Source organism: Bombina bombina, chromosome 6, assembly GCF_027579735.1.
Source record: "Bombina bombina isolate aBomBom1 chromosome 6, aBomBom1.pri, whole genome shotgun sequence".
NCBI lineage: Eukaryota > Metazoa > Chordata > Amphibia > Anura > Bombinatoridae > Bombina > Bombina bombina.
The window spans coordinates 1127612891-1127636551 of record NC_069504.1 but is presented as its reverse complement, the minus strand read 5'-3'; positions in this window follow the sequence as shown (position 1 = coordinate 1127636551).

Below are 23661 nucleotides of genomic sequence, written 5' to 3'. Positions count from 1 at the left end.
CGACACCTAACTTCAAGTATTAACCCCTAATCTGCCGACCGGACCCCACCGCTACTCTATTAAATTTATTAACCCCTAAAGCTAAGTCTAACACTAACACCCCCCTAAGGCTGATCGGAACAGCCAATAGAATGCAAGCTCAATCTGATTGGCTGATTGGATCAGCCAATCGGATTGAACTTGAATCTGATTGGCTGATTCCATCAGCCAATCAGAATTTTCCTACCTTAATTCCGATTGGCTGATAGAATCCTATCAGCCAATCGGAATTCAAGGGACGCCATCTTGGATGACGTCCCTTAAAGGAACCTTCATTCTGTGTTAGGACGTTGGAAGAAGAGGATGGATCCGCGCCGGAGGTCTTGAAGATGGAGCCGCTCGTCGTCGGATGGAAGAAGATAGAAGATGCCGCTTGGATGAAGATGTCTACCGGTCCGGATCTCCTTTTCTGCCCGGATAGGATGAAGACTTCTGCCCGATGATGGACCTCTTCAGCCGCCGCTTGAATCAAGACTTCAGCCCGATGATGGACATCTTCAGCCCCCGCTTGGGCTTGGATGAAGACTTCGGAGCCTCTTCAGGACCGATCGGTGATACCCGGCATGGTGAAGATAAGGTAGGAAGATCTTCAGGGGCTTAGTGTTAGGTTTATTTAAGGGGGGTTTGGGTTAGATTAGGGGTATGTGGGTGGTGGGGGTATTGCATGTTTTTTTTTACAGGCAAAAGAGCAGAATTCTTTGGGGCATGCCCCGCAAAAGGCTCTTTTAAGGGCTGGTAAGGTAAAAGAGCTTTTTTTTTTATTATTTTAGAATAGGGTAGGGCATTTTTTATTTTGGGGGGCTTTGTTATTTTATTTAGGGGCTTAGAGTAGGTGTAATTAGCTTAAAATTGTAATATTTTTATAATGTTTGTAAATATTTTTTTATTTTTTGTAACTTAGTTCTTTTTTATTTTTTGTACTTTAGTTAGTGTATTTATTTGTATTTAATTAATTTATTGATAGTGTAGTGTTAGGTTTAATTGTAACTTAGGTTAGGATTTATTTTACAGGTAATTTTGTAATTATTTTAACTAGGTAACTATTAAATAGTTCTTAACTATTTAATAGCTATTGTACCTAGTTAAAATAAATACAAAGTTGCCTGTAAAATAAATATTAATCCTAAAATAGCTACAATATAATTATAATTTATATTGTAGCTATATTAGGGTTTATTTTACAGGTAAGTATTTAGCTTTAAACAGGATTAATTTATTTAATAAGAGTTAATTTATTTCGTTAGATTTAAATTATATTTAACTTAGGGGGGTGTTAGTGTTAGGGTTAGACTTAGCTTTAGGGGTTAATAAATTTATTAGAGTAGCGGTGAGGTCCGGTCGGCAGATTAGGGGTTAATACTTGAAGTTAGGTGTCGGCGATGTTAGGGAGGGCAGATTAGGGGTTAATACTATTTATTATAGGGTTATTGAGGCGGGAGTGAGGCGGATTAGGGGTTAATAACTTTATTATAGTAGCGGTGAGGTCCAGTCGGCAGATTAGGGGTTAATAAGTGTAGGTAGGTGGAGGTGACGTTGGGGCGGAAGATTAGGGGTTAATAAATATAATATAGGGGTCGGCCGTGTTAGGGGCAGCAGATTAGGGGTACATAGGGAGCCTTCAGGCTCGCCGGAAACAGCAGTTATGAAGCAGCAGTCTAAAGACCGCTGCTCCATAACTTGTCCGCTGCCTCTGAGGCTGCGGTCTTCAATCCGCCCGATCATATATGATCCGGTTGATTGACACCCCCTGCTAGCAGCAGATTGGCCGTGTACTTAAGATGGCAGGAACAATTGTGGGGTGGGGGAGGGAAGAGAGCTGTTTGGGAGGGATCAGGGGGTCTGATGTGTCAGGTGGGAGGCTGAGCTCTACACTAAAGATAAAATTAACCCTGCAAGCTCCCTAAAAGATCCCTAATTAACCCCTTCACTGCTAGACATAATACATGTGTGATGTGCAGCAGCATTTAGCGACCTTCTAATTACCAAAAAGCAATGCCAAAGCCATATATGTCTGCTATTTCTGAACAAAGGGGATCCCAGAGAAGCATTTACAGCCATTTGTGCCATAATTGCACAAGCTGTTTGTAAATAATTTCAGTGAGAAACCTAAAATTGCGAAAAAAATTAAAAAAAAATTAGAATTTGATCGCATTTGGCGGTGAAATGGTGGCATGAAATATACCAAAATGGGCCTAGATCAATACTTTGGGTTGTCTACTACACTACACTAAAGCTAAAATTAACTCTACAAGCTCCCTACATGCTCCCTAATTAACCCCTTAACTGCTGGGCATAAAACACGTGTGGTGCGCAGTGGCATTTAGCAGCCTTCTAATTACCAAAAAGCAACACCAAAGCCATATAAGTCTGTTATTTCTGAACAAAGGGGATCCCAGAAAAGCATTTACAACCATTTATGCCATAATTGCACAAGTTGTTTGTAAATAATTTCTGTGAGAAACCTAAAGTTTGTGAACAAATTTGTGAAAAATGTAACAATTTTTTTTATTTGATCGCATTTGGCGGTGAAATGGTGGCTCTGACAAGTCGTCACCTCCCCCTTCAAACAGCTGTTTGTATTTTATGCACTTTGTTGGGGGGGCAACAAACACATGTGCCGATTTGGGCACAGGGTATCTCCTTTTGTAGACATGTAATCTGATTCACATTTTTTTTCTGTGTTAAATGTAAAAAAAAAAAGATATGTATCAAATTCCCTTTTTTTGGGGATGGGGGGACCTTCTTAGATTCTTGCACCTGGGCCCTGTGGTTTCTAGTTACGCCTCTGGTCCTAGCATCAGCTGTGCCAGGCTAAAACCGTGGCTTGAATGAGAGTCGCCATATATACCAAGAGGGCTAGGTACGGCTCAGATTGCTTCAAAATTAACTTTGTTGTTTGAACTGCCCTTTCAGCCATTCCATTGGATTCCATTGAAGCATATCTATATAAATACAAATACATTATATGTACACATATAGAAGCGTATCTATATACATACAAATACATTATATGTACACATATAGAAGCATATCTATATACATACAAATACATTATATGTACACATATAGAAGCATATCTATATACATACAAATACATTATATGTACACATATAGAAGCATATCTATATACATACAAATACATTATATGTACACATATAGAAGCGTATCTATATACATACAAATACATTATATGTACACATATAGACGCATATCTATATACATACAAATACATTATATGTACACATATAGAAGCATATCTATATACATACAAATACATTATATGTGCACATATAGAAGCATATCTATATACATACAAATACATTATATGTGCACATATAGAAGCATATCTATATACATACAAATACATTATATGTACACATATAGAAGCATATCTATATAGATACAAATACATTATATCTGCACATATAGAAGCATAGCTATATACATACAAATACATTATATGTACACATATAGAAGCATATCTATATACATACAAATACATTATATGTACACATATAGAAGCATATCTATATACATACAAATACATTATATGTACACATATAGAAGCATATCTATATACATACAAATACATTATATGTGCACATATAGAAGCATATCTATATACATACAAATACATTATATGTATACATATAGAAGCATATCTATATACATACAAATACATTATATGTACACATATAGAAGCATATCTATATACATACAAATACATTATATGTACACATATAGAAGCATATCTATATACATACAAATACATTATATGTGCACATATAGAAGCATATCTATATACATACAAATACATTAATATATATGTACACATATAGAACCATATCTATATACATACAAATACATTATACGTGCACATATAGAAGCATATTTATATACATACAAATACATTATATGTACACATATAGAAGCATATCTATATACATACAAATACATTAATATATATGTACACATATAGAAGCATATCTATATACATACAAATACATTATATGTGCACATATAGAAGCATATCTATATACATACAAATACATTATATGTGCACATATAGAAGCATATCTATATACATACAAATACATTATATGTGCACATATAGAAGCATATCTATATACATACAAATACATTATATGTACACATATAGAAGCATATCTATATACATACAAATACATTATATGTACACATATAGAAGCATATCTATATACATACAAATACATTATATGTACACATATAGAAGCATATCTATATACATACAAATACATTATATGTACACATATAGAAGCATATCTATATAAATACAAATACATTATATGTACACCTATAGAAGCATATCTATATACATACAAATACATTATATGTACACATATAGAAGCATATCTATATACATACAAATACATTATATGTACACATATAGAAGCATATCTATATAGATACAAATACATTATATGTACACATATAGAAGCATATCTATATACATACAAATACATTATATGTACACATATAGAAGCATATCTATATACATACAAATACATTATATGTATACATATAGAAGCATATCTATATAGATACAAATACATTATATGTACACATATAGAAGCATATCTATATACATACAAATACATTATATGTGCACATATAGAAGCATATCTATATACATACAAATACATTATATGTGCACATATAGAAGCATATCTATATACATACAAATACATTATATGTACACATATAGAAGCATATCTATATAGATACAAATACATTATATCTGCACATATAGAAGCATAGCTATATACATACAAATACATTATATGTACACATATAGAAGCATATCTATATACATACAAATACATTATATGTACACATATAGAAGCATATCTATATACATACAAATACATTATATGTACACATATAGAAGCATATCTATATACATACAAATACATTAATACCGTATATATGTGCACATATAGAAGCATATCTATATAGATACAAATACATTATATGTACACATATAGAAGCATATCTATATAGATACAAATACATTATATGTACACATATAGAAGCATATCTATATAGATACAAATACATTATATGTACACATATAGAAGCATATCTATATAGATACAAATACATTATATGTACACATATAGAAGCATATCTATATAGATACAAATACATTATATGTACACATATAGAAGCATATCTATATACATACAAATACATTATATGTGCACATATAGAAGCATATCTATATACATACAAATACATTATATGTGCACATATAGAAGCATATCTATATACATACAAATACATTATATGTACACATATAGAAGCATATCTATATACATACAAATACATTATATGTGTACATATAGAAGCATATCTATATACATACAAATACATTATATGTACACATATAGAAGCATATCTATATACATACAAATACATTATATGTACACATATAGAAGCATATCTATATAGATACAAATACATTATATGTGCACATATAGAAGCATAGCTATATACATACAAATACATTATATGTGCACATATAGAAGCATATCTATATACATACAAATACATTATATGTGCACATATAGAAGCATATCTATATACATACAAATACATTATATGTGCACATATAGAAGCATATCTATATACATACAAATAAATTATATGTACACATATAGAAGCATATCTATATGCATACAAATACATTAATACCGTATATATGTACACATATAGAAGCATATCTATATACATACAAATACATTATATGTGCACATATAGAAGCATATCTATATACATACAAATACATTATATGTGCACATATAGAAGCATATCTATATACATACAAATACATTATATGTGCACATATAGAAGCATATCTATATACATACAAATACATTATATGTGCACATATAGAAGCATATCTATATACATACAAATACATTATATGTACACATATAGAAGCATATCTATATACATACAAATACATTATATGTGCACATATAGAAGCATATCTATATAGATACAAATACATTATATGTACACATATAGAAGCATATCTATATACATACAAATACATTATATGTACACATATAGAAGCATATCTATATAGATACAAATACATTATATGTGCACATATAGAAGCATATCTATATACATACAAATACATTATATGTACACATATAGAAGCATATCTATATACATACAAATACATTATATGTGCACATATAGAAGCATATCTATATACATACAAATACATTATATGTACACATATAGAAGCATATCTATATAGATACAAATACATTATATCTGCACATATAGAAGCATAGCTATATACATACAAATACATTATATGTACACATATAGAAGCATATCTATATACATACAAATACATTATATGTACACATATAGAAGCATATCTATATACATACAAATACATTATATGTACACATATAGAAGCATATCTATATACATACAAATACATTAATACCGTATATATGTGCACATATAGAAGCATATCTATATAGATACAAATACATTATATGTAAACATATAGAAGCATATCTATATAGATACAAATACATTATATGTACACATATAGAAGCATATCTATATAGATACAAATACATTATATGTACACATATAGAAGCATATCTATATAGATACAAATACATTATATGTACACATATAGAAGCATATCTATATAGATACAAATACATTATATGTACACATATAGAAGCATATCTATATACATACAAATACATTATATGTGCACATATAGAAGCATATCTATATACATACAAATACATTATATGTGCACATATAGAAGCATATCTATATACATACAAATACATTATATGTACACATATAGAAGCATATCTATATACATACAAATACATTATATGTGTACATATAGAAGCATATCTATATACATACAAATACATTATATGTACACATATAGAAGCATATCTATATACATACAAATACATTATATGTACACATATAGAAGCATATCTATATAGATACAAATACATTATATGTGCACATATAGAAGCATAGCTATATACATACAAATACATTATATGTGCACATATAGAAGCATATCTATATACATACAAATACATTATATGTGCACATATAGAAGCATATCTATATACATACAAATACATTATATGTGCACATATAGAAGCATATCTATGTACATACAAATACATTATATGTACACATATAGAAGCATATCTATATGCATACAAATACATTAATACCATATATATGTACACATATAGAAGCATATCTATATACATACAAATACATTATATGTGCACATATAGAAGCATATCTATATACATACAAATACATTATATGTGCACATATAGAAGCATATCTATATACATACAAATACATTATATGTGCACATATAGAAGCATATCTATATACATACAAATACATTATATGTGCACATATAGAAGCATATCTATATACATACAAATACATTATATGTGCACATATAGAAGCATATCTATATACATACAAATACATTATATGTGCACATATAGAAGCATATCTATATACATACAAATACATTATATGTACACATATAGAAGCATATCTATATACATACAAATACATTATATGTGCACATATAGAAGCATATCTATATAGATACAAATACATTATATGTACACATATAGAAGCATATCTATATACATACAAATACATTATATGTACACATATAGAAGCATATCTATATAGATACAAATACATTATATGTGCACATATAGAAGCATATCTATATACATACAAATACATTATATGTACAAATATAGAAGCATATCTATATACATACAAATACATTATATGTATACATATAGAAGCATATCTATATACATACAAATACATTATATGTGTACATATAGAAGCATATCTATATACATACAAATACATTATATGTACACATATAGAAGCATATCTATATACATACAAATACATTATATGTACACATATAGAAGCATATCTATATAGATACAAATACATTATATGTGCACATATAGAAGCATAGCTATATACATACAAATACATTATATGTGCACATATAGAAGCATATCTATATACATACAAATACATTATATGTGCACATATAGAAGCATATCTATATACATACAAATACATTATATGTGCACATATAGAAGCATATCTATATACATACAAATACATTATATGTACACATATAGAAGCATATCTATATGCATACAAATACATTAATACCATATATATGTACACATATAGAAGCATATCTATATACATACAAATACATTATATGTGCACATATAGAAGCATATCTATATACATACAAATACATTATATGTGCACATATAGAAGCATATCTATATACATACAAATACATTATATGTGCACATATAGAAGCATATCTATATACATACAAATACATTATATGTGCACATATAGAAGCATATCTATATACATACAAATACATTATATGTGCACATATAGAAGCATATCTATATACATACAAATACATTATATGTGCACATATAGAAGCATATCTATATACATACAAATACATTATATGTACACATATAGAAGCATATCTATATACATACAAATACATTATATGTGCACATATAGAAGCATATCTATATAGATACAAATACATTATATGTACACATATAGAAGCATATCTATATACATACAAATACATTATATGTACACATATAGAAGCATATCTATATAGATACAAATACATTATATGTGCACATATAGAAGCATATCTATATACATACAAATACATTATATGTACAAATATAGAAGCATATCTATATACATACAAATACATTATATGTATACATATAGAAGCATATCTATATACATACAAATACATCTTTAGCAATGTACAGTATATTTATGTGTCTCAATGTTAAATTCCTTTGCTTTTTTTTTCTAACACCCGAGATCTCATATCTTTGAGCCCTTATAACTTTTTTGTGCAATATTTTTTTAAATAATGTTTATTAGACAGTGTTATTGTGAGTGCAAGTGTACTTTGAAGCTTTTTTTATGTGTTTTGTGCAATCAATTTTTTGTTTTGGAAAAAAGTTAACCACAGCTCTGAGATCGCGGTAAGGATGGAAGCGTAAAATGCTAAACTGAGCATTATAATATTGTTGCATGATTTAGACACAATCGGCTTTTTAACAATAACTGGCAAATAAAGACCATTAACACATATTACTTGTGTCTGATGGATCAATAATACATTTCTTAATGTAAAGTCATACACAATAAGTATCTGCAACTGGCAAGTGTAGATAATGTAGGCCCTAGTTTCTAAACCTCTGGTACATTTAACCCTGGAGCCTTGGTAAGGGGTACTTTTGCCCTTTTATTATTTTTGCCCTCTTTCTGGGGTATACACTATTCATTGCCTCTTATTTTTTTACCTGATAATATTCATGTGTTGCAGTTGGGGTGCTTAGGGCATAACTATAGGCCTGTACGGCTACTTGCTACAAAACGACTGAGAAACAATGGTGTAGACCTTTGTGCAATTACTGAACTTTGCTTTTAATCTTAGCTGTGTACTTGCAAGAGAGTGCCAGGCTTTACTTTTAATCTTAGCTGTGTACTTGCAAGAGAGTGCCAGGCTTTATTTTTAATCTTAGCTGTGTACTTGCAAGAGAGTGCCAGACTTTACTTTTAATCTTAGCTGTGTACTTACAAGAGAGTGCCAGACTTTACTTTTAATCTTAGCTGTGTACTTGCAAGAGAGAGTGCCAGACTTTGCTTTTAATCTTAGCTGTGTACTTGCAAGAGAGTGCCAGACTTTACTTTTAATCTTAGCTGTGTACTTGCAAGAGAGAGTGCCAGACTTTACTTTAATCTTAGCTGTGTACTTGCAAGAGAGTGCCAGACTTTACTTTAATCTTAGCTGTGTACTTGCAAGAGAGAGTGCCAGACTTTGCTTTTAATCTTAGCTGTGTACTTGCAAGAGAGTGCCAGACTTTACTTTTAATCTTAGCTGTGTACTTGCAAAAGAGAGTGCCAGACTTTACTTTTAATCTTAGCTGTGTACTTGCAAGAGAGTGCCAGACGTTGCTTTTAATCTTAGCTGTGTACTTGCAAGAGAGAGTGCCAGACTTTGCTTTTAATCTTAGCTGTGTACTTGCAAGAGAGAGTGCTAGACTTTACTTTTAATCTTAGCTGTGTACTTGCAAGAGAGAGTGCCAGACTTTACTTTAATCTTAGCTGTGTACTTGCAAGAGAGTGCCAGACTTTACTTTAATCTTAGCTGTGTACTTGCAAGAGAGAGTGCCAGACTTTGCTTTTAATCTTAGCTGTGTACTTGCAAGAGAGAGTGCTAGACTTTACTTTTAATCTTAGCTGTGTACTTGCAAGAGAGAGTGCCAGACTTTACTTTTAATCTTAGCTGTGTACTTGCAAGAGAGAGTGCCAGACTTTACTTTTAATCTTAGCTGTGTACTTGCAAGAGAGTGCCAGACTTTACTTTTAATCTTAGCTGTGTACTTGCAAGAGAGAGTGCTAGACTTTACTTTTAATCTTTGCTGTGTACTTGCAAGAGAGAGTGCTAGACTTTACTTTTAATCTTAGCTGTGTACTTGCAAGAGAGTGCCAGACTTTACTTTTACTCTTAGCTGTGTACTTGCAAGAGAGAGTGCCAGACTTTGCTTTTAATCTTAGCTGTGTACTTGCAAGAGAGAGTGCCAGACTTTACTTTTAATCTTAGCTGTGTACTTGCAAGAGAGAGTGCTAGACTTTACTTTTAATCTTAGCTGTGTACTTGCAAGAGGGTGCCAGACTTTACTTTTAATCTTAGCTGTGTACTTGCAAGAGGGTGCCAGACGTTGCTTTTAATCTTAGCTGTGTACTTGCAAGAGAGTGCTAGACTTTGCTTTTAATCTTAGCTGTGTACTTGCAAGAGAGTGCCAGACTTTGCTTTTAATCTTAGCTGTGTACTTGCAAGAGAGAGTGCCAGACTTTACTTTTAATCTTAGCTGTGTACTTGCAAGAGAGAGTGCCAGACGTTGCTTTTAATCTTAGCTGTGTACTTGCAAGAGAGAGTGCCAGACTTTGCTTTTAATCTTAGCTGTGTACTTGCAAGAGAGAGTGTAAGACTTTGCTTTTAATCTTAGCTGTGTACTTGCAAGAGAGTGCCAGACTTTGCTTTTAATCTTAGCTGTGTACTTGCAAGAGAGAGTGCCAGACTTTGCTTTTAATCTTAGCTGTGTACTTGCAAGAGAGAGTGCCAGACTTTGCTTTTAATCTTAGCTGTGTACTTGCAAGAGAGAGTGCCAGACTTTGCTTTTAATCTTAGCTGTGTACTTGCAAGAGAGTGCCAGACTTTGCTTTTAATCTTAGCTGTGTACTTGCAAGAGAGTGCCAGACTTTACTTTTAATCTTAGCTGTGTACTTGCAAGAGAGTGCCAGACTTTACTTTTAATCTTAGCTGTGTACTTGCAAGAGAGAGTGCCAGACTTTACTTTTAATCGTAGCTGTGTACTTGCAAGAGAGTGCTAGACTTTGCTTTTAATCTTAGCTGTGTACTTGCAAGAGAGTGCCAGACTTTACTTTTAATCTTAGCTGTGTACTTGCAAGAGAGAGTGCCAGACTTTGCTTTTAATCTTAGCTGTGTACTTGCAAGAGAGAGTGCCAGACTTTACTTTTAATCTTAGCTGTGTACTTGCAAGAGAGAGTGCCAGACTTTGCTTTTAATCTTAGCTGTGTACTTGCAAGAGAGAGTGCCAGACTTTGCTTTTAATCTTAGCTGTGTACTTGCAAGAGAGAGTGCCAGACTTTGCTTTTAATCTTAGCTGTGTACTTGCAAGAGAGTGCCAGACTTTGCTTTTAATCTTAGCTGTGTACTTGCAAGAGAGAGTGCCAGACTTTGCTTTTAATCTTAGCTGTGTACTTGCAAGAGAGAGTGCCAGACTTTGCTTTTAATCTTAGCTGTGTACTTGCAAGAGAGAGTGCCAGACTTTGCTTTTAATCTTAGCTGTGTACTTGCAAGAGAGTGCCAGACTTTGCTTTTAATCTTAGCTGTGTACTTGCAAGAGAGTGCCAGACTTTACTTTTAATTTTAGCTGTGTACTTGCAAGAGAGTGCCAGACTTTACTTTTAATCTTAGCTGTGTACTTGCAAGAGAGAGTGCCAGACTTTGCTTTTAATCTTAGCTGTGTACTTGCAAGAGAGAGTGCCAGACTTTGCTTTTAATCTTAGCTGTGTACTTGCAAGAGAGAGTGCCAGACTTTGCTTTTAATCTTAGCTGTGTACTTGCAAGAGAGAGTGCCAGACTTTACTTTTAATCGTAGCTGTGTACTTGCAAGAGAGTGCCAGACTTTGCTTTTAATCTTAGCTGTGTACTTGCAAGAGAGTGCCAGACTTTACTTTTAATCTTAGCTGTGTACTTGCAAGAGAGAGTGCCAGACTTTGCTTTTAATCTTAGCTGTGTACTTGCAAGAGAGAGTGCCAGACTTTACTTTTAATCTTAGCTGTGTACTTGCAAGAGAGAGTGCCAGACTTTGCTTTTAATCTTAGCTGTGTACTTGCAAGAGAGAGTGCCAGACTTTGCTTTTAATCTTAGCTGTGTACTTGCAAGAGAGAGTGCCAGACTTTGCTTTTAATCTTAGCTGTGTACTTGCAAGAGAGTGCCAGACTTTGCTTTTAATCTTAGCTGTGTACTTGCAAGAGAGAGTGCCAGACTTTGCTTTTAATCTTAGCTGTGTACTTGCAAGAGAGAGTGCCAGACTTTGCTTTTAATCTTAGCTGTGTACTTGCAAGAGAGAGTGCCAGACTTTGCTTTTAATCTTATCTGTGTACTTGCAAGAGAGTGCCAGACTTTGCTTTTAATCTTAGCTGTGTACTTGCAAGAGAGTGCCAGACTTTACTTTTAATCTTAGCTGTGTACTTGCAAGAGAGTGCCAGACTTTACTTTTAATCTTAGCTGTGTACTTGCAAGAGAGAGTGCCAGACTTTGCTTTTAATCTTAGCTGTGTACTTGCAAGAGAGAGTGCCAGACTTTGCTTTTAATCTTAGCTGTGTACTTGCAAGAGAGAGTGCCAGACTTTGCTTTTAATCTTAGCTGTGTACTTGCAAGAGAGAGTGCCAGACTTTACTTTTAATCGTAGCTGTGTACTTGCAAGAGAGAGTGCCAGACTTTGCTTTTAATCTTAGCTGTGTACTTGCAAGAGAGTGCCAGACTTTACTTTTAATCTTAGCTGTGTACTTGCAAAAGAGAGTGCCAGACTTTGCTTTTAATCTTAGCTGTGTACTTGCAAGAGAGAGTGCCAGACTTTGCTTTTAATCTTAGCTGTGTACTTGCAAGAGAGTGCCAGACTTTGCTTTTAATCTTAGCTGTGTACTTGCAAGAGAGTGCCAGACTTTACTTTTAATCTTAGCTGTGTACTTGCAAGAGAGTGCCAGACTTTACTTTTAATCTTAGCTGTGTACTTGCAAGAGAGAGTGCCAGACTTTGCTTTTAATCTTAGCTGTGTACTTGCAAGAGAGAGTGCCAGACTTTGCTTTTAATCTTAGCTGTGTACTTGCAAGAGAGAGTGCCAGACTTTGCTTTTAATCTTAGCTGTGTACTTGCAAGAGAGAGTGCCAGACTTTACTTTTAATCGTAGCTGTGTACTTGCAAGAGAGAGTGCCAGACTTTGCTTTTAATCTTAGCTGTGTACTTGCAAGAGAGTGCCAGACTTTACTTTTAATCTTAGCTGTGTACTTGCAAAAGAGAGTGCCAGACTTTACTTTTAATCTTAGCTGTGTACTTGCAAGAGAGAGTGCCAGACTTTGCTTTTAATCTTAGCTGTGTACTTGCAAGAGAGAGTGCCAGACTTTGCTTTTAATCTTAGCTGTGTACTTGCAAGAGAGAGTGCCAGACTTTGCTTTTAATCTTAGCTGTGTACTTGCAAGAGAGAGTGCCAGACTTTGCTTTTAATCGTAGCTGTGTACTTGCAAGAGAGAGTGCCAGACTTTGCTTTTAATCTAAGCTGTGTACTTGCAAGAGAGTGCCAGACTTTGCTTTTAATCTTAGCTGTGTACTTGCAAGAGAGTGCCAGACTTTGCTTTTAATCTTAGCTGTGTACTTGCAAGAGAGAGTGCCAGACTTTGCTTTTAATCTTAGCTGTGTACTTGCAAGAGAGTGCCAGACTTTACTTTTAATCTTAGCTGTGTACTTGCAAGAGAGAGTGCCAGACTTTACTTTTAATCGTAGCTGTGTACTTGCAAGAGAGTGCTAGTCTTTGCTTTTAATCTTAGCTGTGTACTTGCAAGAGAGTGCCAGACTTTACTTTTAATCTTAGCTGAGTACTTGCAAGAGAGAGTGCCAGACTTTGCTTTTAATCTTAGCTGTGTACTTACAAGAGAGAGTGCTAGACTTTCTTTGTGCATTTGTAACAAAATGAGAGGGAGAGGAAAGAGCGAGAGGAGAGAAGAAACAAAAAGTGAGAGAAAGAAGAGAGAGAGGGGAGAGAGAGACTTTAATGGAGGTGCTTGTTAACAGTTTACTACAGCAGTGTTTCTCAACTGCAGTCCTCAAGTACCCCCAACAGGCCAGGTTTTTATTATAGCTGGCTAAATTTATTTCCTTCCGGATATGGCGAGTCCACGGCTTGAGTAATTACTGTTGGGAATATCACTCCTGGCCAGCAGGAGGAGGCAAAGAGCACCACAGTTAAACTGCTATGTATCACTCCCTTACCTTCAACCCCCAGCCATTCGACCGAAGGGAAATGGAGGAAAAGGAGTAACACAAAGTTGAGGGTTGAGAGTAGAGGTGCCTGAGGTTATAGTCAAAAGAACAACTGTCTTAAAATAAAGGATGGGGCCGTGGACTCACCATATCTGGAAATAAATACATTTATCAGGTAAGCATACATTTTGTTTTTCTTTCCTAAGAAATGTTGAGTCCAAGGCTTATAATTACTGCTGGGAACCAATACCCAAGCTAGAGGACACGGATAAATAGGGAGGGACAAGACAAGCAGTCCTAAACAGAAGGCACCACCGCTTGAAGAACCTTTCTCCCAAAAGAAGACTCAGCCGAGACAAAAGTATCAAAGTTGTAAAATTTGGAAAAAGTATGTAGAGAAGACCAAGTTGCAGCCTTGCAAATTTGTTCCACAGAAGCTTAATTTTTGAAAGCCCAAGAAGAGGAAACCGCTCTTGTGGAATGAGCCGTAATTCTCTCAGGAGGCTGCTGTCCAGCAGTCTCATAAGCCAAATGAATTATACTTTGTAACCAAAAAGAAAGAGTAGTAGCAGTAGCTTTCTGACCTTTACATTTCTCAAAGAAACAAAGAGGGCAGAGGACTGGCGAAAATCCTTAGTCGCCTGTAAGAACTTACAACATCCAAATTGTGTAACAAAAATTCTTTGGAAGAAGAAGGATTAGGACACAGAGAGGGGACAACTATTTCCTGATTGATATTTCTATTAGAAACAACCTTAGGAAGGAAACCTAACATAGTACAAAGAACCACATTATCAGCATGAAAAATAAGATAAGGGGAATCACACTGCAGAGCCGAGAGTTCTGAGACTCTTCGAGCAGAAGAGATAGCAACAAGAAACACAACCTTCCAAGATAACAACGTAATGTCTATGGAATGCAAGGGCTCAAACTGAGCCAGCTGTAAAACTTTAAGAACAAGGTTAAGGCTCCAAGAAGGAGCAACAGACAGGCCTGATTTAAACCAAGGCCTGACAAAAAGATTGCACATCTGGCACATCCCCAAAACGTTTATGTAGTAAAACTGATAAAGCAGAAATCTGACCCTTCAGGGTACTGGCTGACAATCCCTTCTCCAGCCCTTCCTGAAGAAAAGATAAAATTCTAGGAATTCTAATTCTACTCAAAGAGTAGCCCTTGGATTCACACCAATAAAGATATTTAAACCATATCTTATGGTAAATATTTCTAGTAACAGGCTTGCGAGCCTGAATTATGGTCTCAATGATTGACTCAGAAAACCACGCTTAGACAGAATTAAGCGTTCAATCTCCAAGCAGTCAGCTTCTGAGAAATGAGATTTGGATGAAGGAAGGGACCCTGAATCAGGAGGTCCTTCCTCAGAGGTAGTCTCCAAGGTGGGAGAGATGACATTGACTGATGCCCTCTCCTGTTTGATATGAGCAATGACTTATGTAAGGAGAGCAAACTGGGCAAACGGGTATGCCAACCTGAAAACCCAAGGAACCGCTAGAGCATCTATCAGAACGGCCTGTGGATCTCTTGACCTTGAACCGTACCTTGGAAGCTTGGCGTTCTGATGGGACGTCATCAGATCTAACTCCAGCACCCCCAATTTGAGGACTAAGCTCGAAAACACCTCCGGATGGAGTTCCCACTCCCCGGGATGAAAAGTCTGTATGATCAGAAAATCCGCTTCCCAGTTGTCCTGGAATGTGAATGGCAGATAGACAGCAATTGCGGGTCTCTGCCCACTGAAGAATCCGAGTAACTTCCTTCATGGCTAAAGAACTCTGAGTTTCTTCCTGGTGATTGATGTAAGCCACAGAGGTTATGTTGTCTGATTGGAACCTGATAAACTGGGCTGAAGACAACTGAGGCAAAGCCAATAGAGCATTGTAAATCGCCCTCAACTCCAAGATGTTGATGGGAAGAGCAGACTCCTCCCGAGTCCAAAGGCCCTGAGCTTTTAACAAGTTCCAGACTGCTCCCCAGGGGTGTGCATCTTCAATGGTCTCACAATTCGATTACGATTATCCTGTCAACAATTCAATTCGATTCCGCAATGCATCACGATTACTGCCCATGATTTTCATGAACTTGTTCTATTCCATAAATATATATATATATATATATATATATATATATTTATACTCACACATACATGAGTCATGTGATCAAGCATACTAATCACTTTAATCACATAGTGGAAGTTCCAGTTTTTAAAAAATTGGAGGAGGGAACCCAAAAGAGCGCTTATTCAGTATAAAATAGCATGCAATAGCCTACAGCACTAATACACATTATGGCTTGACATATTGTTTTATAATTTAGAAGCAGGTTAAAACATTTAGACAGAATTTATTTTCCAGCTTTTATGGTGTGGATGAACAGGTATTTTTATTAACATACACACACATTTTATATACTAAAGAGTGAATAAATAGTGTAATGCCAATAAATATGCTACAGTTTATTGGTGTCAATAAGGGGTTAATTTCTATGTCTTCCACAGACATCAGCAGTTAACATTACCTTACTGCTCAGTGGCTGTTGAGGTTGCTGTATCTGTTGCAAGTTATTCATTCGTGCTGTCTAGTACTAGGCTGCAGACACCATGCTGTAAGCGGCAACCCTTAACCTTTAAACTTTAACTCCCTTTCCTCCCACTTACTTTGCAAAGTAATGGAGTGGCATAGTGTCAATAAATTGTGTTGCTAGCTGGCTCTCTGCACAGACGTACTTTAAATATCTGAGAATAAAATGATCACCCCATTAACCTTTCCACCAACATGAGTTAGTATAAATTAGAACATAAGCTTAATAAATGCACTCAAACTCGCGGAGCAACACTAAGGTTATGCATAGCAGTTACACCTCAATTTACCAGCTGTTCTCATTGTCAACAAACCAGCAAAGGTGTCACTACACAAACTCAGTCTAGGTTGTGAGAGGGGGAAGTATAAGGAGGCACGGCTGAACAAACCAGTCTACACGCTTACACAATGAACTGTGGGAGAGAGGAGTAAGATGGCGCTGCAGCGCCGAACAGTGTATTAGCCTCAGCACATAACTCTCCAGCAGTGAGTGAGCGGCCGTGGTAGTGATAAGGGCAGGAGCGCAGGGTCACGTAACCTAACGTTGCTTGATGACATCACTGACCCGATTATGGGCTTCACTGCATCGATGCAGCATCGTTCAAGGCTGCATCGTGATGCATCGGCTTAACGATTATTTTCTGCACCCCTATCCAAGATATTGATGGGAAGAGCAAACTACTCCTGAGTCCAAAGGCCCTGAGCTTTTAACGAGTTCCAGACTGCTCTCCAGCCCAGCAGGCTGGCGTCCGTGGTCACGATTACCCAGGAAAGTCTCAGAAAGCATGTGCCCTGAGACAGATGTTCCTGAGCATTCCACCACGGGACAGAGTCCCTTGACGACTGATCTAACTCTATTCTCTGATAGATCCGCATGGTCGCCATTCCATTGTCTGAACATGCACAACTGGAGAGCTCTCAAATTGAATCGAGCAAAAAGAATGATGTCCATGGAAGCCACCATCAGACCAATTACCTCCATACATTGAGCCACTGAAGGATCAACAGTAGCCTGAAGAGAGAGGCAAGAGGAACTGATTTTGTTTTTTCTGACCTCTGTCAGAAAAATCTTCATCAATAGAGAATCTATTATGGTCCCTAAGAAGACTACTCTTGTAGGGAACAAAGAAAAGACAACAATATCTCTGTGTGAGATGTTGCTTGTTGAAAAGATGGCGCCTGAACCAATATGTCATCCAGGTAGGGTGCCACAGCAATTTCATGAGAACGGATCACTGCCAAAAGAGCCCCCAGAACCTTTGAAAAAAATTCTGGGAGCCGTGGCTAGACCAAATGGAAGGGCCGCGAACTGGAAATGTTTGTCCAGAAAGGCAAATCTCAGGAATCTGTGATGGTCCCTGTGAATAGGAACATGAAGATATGCATCCTTTAGATCTATGGTTGTCATGAACTGACCCTCTTGAACTAAAGGAAAAATGGAGCGCATAGTCTCCATCTTGAAGGATGGAACTTTGAGAAACTTGTTTAGACACTTCAAGTCTAGAATGGGACGGAAAGTTCCCTCTTTTTTGGGAACCACAAATAGGTTGGAGTAGAACCAGAGACCCTGTTCCTGCACTGGAACTATCACTCCCAGGGAGGAAATATGTTCTATACATTTCAAGAATGCCTCTCTCTTTATCTGGTCTGCAGATAATCTTGAGAGATGGAATCTGCCTCTGAGAGGAAAAGTCTCGAATTCCAATTTGTAACCCTGGGATACTATGTCCACAGTCCAGGAAACTGGGATATCTCATATCCAGGCTTGAGAGAACTGAGAAAGTCTGCCCCCCACATGATCTGATCCCGGATCGGGGGCAAGCCCTTCATGCTGATTTGGAATCAGCTGCAGGTTTCTTTGATTGTTTCCCCTTGTTCTAAAATTGATTGGGTTTCCAAGAAGACTTGGATTGTTCCTGTTTGGAAGAAGAAGGGTAGGCTTTCCTCTGAAGTTACGAAAGGAACGAAAATTACTCTGACGTCCTTAGGCCTATTTTTCTTATCTTGAGGTAGAAAAGACCCTTTTCCACCCATAATATCAGAGATAATTTCTGCCAAATCGGGTCCAAACAAGGTTTTGCCCTTGTAAGGAATTGACAGAAGCTTGACTTTAGAGGAAACATCCGCAGACCAGGATTTCAACTATAATGCCCTGCAGGAGAGGACAGCGAAACTAGAAGTTTTAGCTCCTAGTCTAACAACCTGTAAAATGGCATCTGCAATAAAGGAATTGACCAATTTAAGAGCTTTAATCCTATCTTGAATTTCATCCAAGGAAGTCTCTACTTGAAGAGAACTAGACAAGGCGTCGAACCAATAAGATGCCGCACTAGTAATGGTGGCAATACACACCGCAGGTTGCCATTGGAGACCTTGATGAACATAAATCTTTTTCAAATAAGCCTCCTGCATCTTGTCCATCCTTAAAAGAGCAGCTATCCTCAATAGGAATAGTGGTTCTCTTAGCCAGAGTGGAAATGGCCCCTTCAACTTTAAAGTGAAGGTAAATTTTCATGTAAAAGTGCCCGTTTTTTTAAAAACCTATTAAAAACAGGGGCACTTTCATTCATGAAAATTGACATTTCACCCGTTTTCTTAAAATATACTTACCTTTTTTTCTTGAAGCTGCTTCAGTGCTTCACCAGCTTGTCGCAAGCCTCTTCATACGTCAGCAATGACGATCCAGGGGAATCATTGCCTGAGGCAACACCGTGATTGGAGGAAGCCGGTTTCATCATTACTGGGTAAGTAAACCAGGAAGAAGCAGGTGGGGCATCGTTTCAGAATGGTGATCCTGCGTTTCAGAAGAAAAAGGTAAGTATTTTTAAAATAAACAACTGGCATTTGCTGACCAATGATTCTACATTGCACCAACACGTGGGAGACTATCCCCTAATGACAGCAAGGAGACCTAGCAATTTGAAAGATCTCCTTGTTAAGAGCGAATTCAGCAAAGTTCCTACATATAATTGGTTAGAACGTAACGCTCAAAAGATAGTTGGTAGTTCCCCCTGTAATCATTGTGTCTGCTGTCAATTCATGCAGAAAACTAAGACCTTTAGCACAAATACAGGAGTCATATACAAAGTCAACTCATTCATCAATTGCTCTACAAAAGGAGTCATATATCTTCTCTACTGTTTGTGTAAATATTTTTATGTGGGCAAAACTTTTAGAGAATTACGCTCCCGCATTACAGAACATAGAGATAATGTAAAGGACTTCAATATTGATAGCCCAGTGGCGAGACATTTTGCTCAGGTTCACAAATCTAAAACGGATGAACTCCGTTTTATTGGAATAGAATCTGTCAAACTAAGTATGCGTAGGGGGGACATTGATAGAATTATTTTACAAAAAGAAACAAGATGGATGTACAAACTGAACACCCTGTCTCCCAATGGCTTAAACGAAAAATTGGAATTTGCTTCCTTTTTGGGCTAATTCCTTATACCTAACTTTGTCTGCACACCTCCATCTATATCTATATCTGTATAGAAGATGGGATCTCAAAATAAATAAAAATCATAATAAGAATCATCATAAAATTGGAAATATATATTTCTATGATGAGCTAAATTGCACATATTACTGTTAGAGTAACTTAACACACTTGTATTTATAAAGTATTGTCTTTTTAAATATTGCACAATGGTGTATTAAGAATAAAATTGTTTTTTAGAATATTTTGTACATATGAATTGTTGCGGATGTGTGTGTGAGTGAGTGTTTCCAATATTGAAATGTATTCAATTAATTTCTGCTGTGGAATACTTCACCTTGATTACACGAAGAGCCCTGCATATAATTGTATATAAAAGTAACCATTGCAAAACATTGTAACAGCGGCGCAGTGGCTAATTGTGATTGACACGAATTCCATCAAATAGAAAAGATGTTTGAAGCCGGCATCCAATAAAAAGGATGGTAATCAAGGTGACGTTAGCAACTGGAAGAAGCTTCATGCTGCACTGACTGAAGGAGCGAAACGAGCGTTTGGACTCGTCGTGCTTGGCAGCCTTTTACAGCGGATTCCCTGCTCATCCTGACTTACCCCTGAGGTTTGGACGCTTTGAGAGTGATGCAGCTAGGAGGAGCGACCGCGTGAATAAATACGGGTAGAATATGTGATATGCATCTGTGCACTGAATATTACTGTCTGAAGAGGAAACAGTACCTGTGAATAAAGACGCGTGTTTTCCCTGCTCCTCCTATGCTATGCCTTTAACGCAATTATTTCACTCAGTAACATTTGGGGTTTAAGTCTGAAGTGACTGGTCTTTATACACCGGGGACTGTATAACTGCATTTATTTTGCATTAATGCTGCACCTGTTGGATTACAAATATTTGCAATTTTTAAATGGACTGACTACCGTCTATTTTCCCTGGTGCACCAGATAATTTTTGGCCAGTACTTTATAACTCTTTTTTGTGCGGGATCCACTGTATGAATGTGAATGTGTGTTTTGTGCATACAGTTAATTAAATAAATATTTATATCGTTTTGGACATATAGGCTTTTGTGAATTTATTCAATTTTACAGTTGTGCTGGATTTACCTAGACTTTTGGGAATTTCTTATTGTGGAGTTCCCACTTTCTTTTCTATGTTGTTTCATATGTACTTTTTCTAGGAAGCACCTGTTCTTAAGTGACTCAATTTATTAACCAAGTAGTGTGCAACTCTTTTCCTGTTTCTTTTTGTATAGTATATATTATATTACAACAGTTATGTAACACCAACAGTATATATTATATGACAGCAGTTATGTAACACCAACAGTATATATTATATGACAGTTATAGTATATATTATATGACAACAGTTATGTAACACCTACAGTATATATTATATTACAACAGTTATGTAACACCTACAGTATATATTATATGACAGTTATAGTATATATTATATGACAACAGTTATGTAACACCTATAGTATATATTATATGACAGTTATAGTATATATTATATGACAACAGTTATGTAACACCTACAGTATATATTATATTAGAACAGTTATGTAACACATATAGTATATATTATATGACAACAGTTATGTAACACCTATAGTATATATTATATGACAGTTATAGTATATATTATATGACAACAGTTATGTAACACCAACAGTATATATTATATGACAACAGTTATGTAACACCAACAGTATATATTATATGACAACAGTTATGTAACACCTGCAGTATATATTATATGACAACAGTTATGTAACACCTGCAGTATATATTATATGACAGCAGTTATGTAAAACCTATAGTATATATTATATGACAACAGTTATGTAACACCTATAGTATATATTATATGACAACAGTTATGTAACACCTACAGTATATATTATATGACAACAGTTATGTAACACCTACAGTATATATTATATGACAACAGTTATGTAACACCAACAATATATATTATATTACAACAGTTATGTAACACCTATAGTATATATTATATGACAACAGTTATGTAACACCTATAGTATATATTATATGACAGTTATAGTATATATTATATGACAGTTATAGTATATATTATATGACAACAGTTATGTAACACCTATAGTATATATTATATGGCAACAGTTATGTAACACCTATAGTATATATAGTATATGACAGTTATAGTATATATTATATGACAACAGTTATATAACACCTATAGTATTTATTATATGACAACAGTTATGTAACACCTATAGTATATATTATATGACAACAGTTATGTAACACCTACAGTATATATTATATGACAACAGTTATGTAACACCTACAGTATATACTATATTATATGACAACAGTTATGTAACACCAACAATATATATTATATTACAACAGTTATGTAACACCTATAGTATATATTATATGGCAACAGTTATGTAACACCTATAGTATATATTATATCACAGTTATAGTATATATTATATGACAACAGTTATTTAACACCTACAGTATATATTATATGACATTTATAGTATATATTATATGACAACGGTTATGTAACACCTACAGTATATATTTTATGACAACAGTTATGTAACACCTACAGTATATATTATATGACAGTTATAGTATATATTATATGACAACAGTTATGTAACACCTACAGTATATATTATATGACAACAGTTATGTAACACCTACAGTATATATTATATGACAACAGTTATGTAACACCTATAGTATATATTATATGACAGTTACAGTATATATTATATGACAACAATTATGTAACACCTACAGTATATATTATATGACAA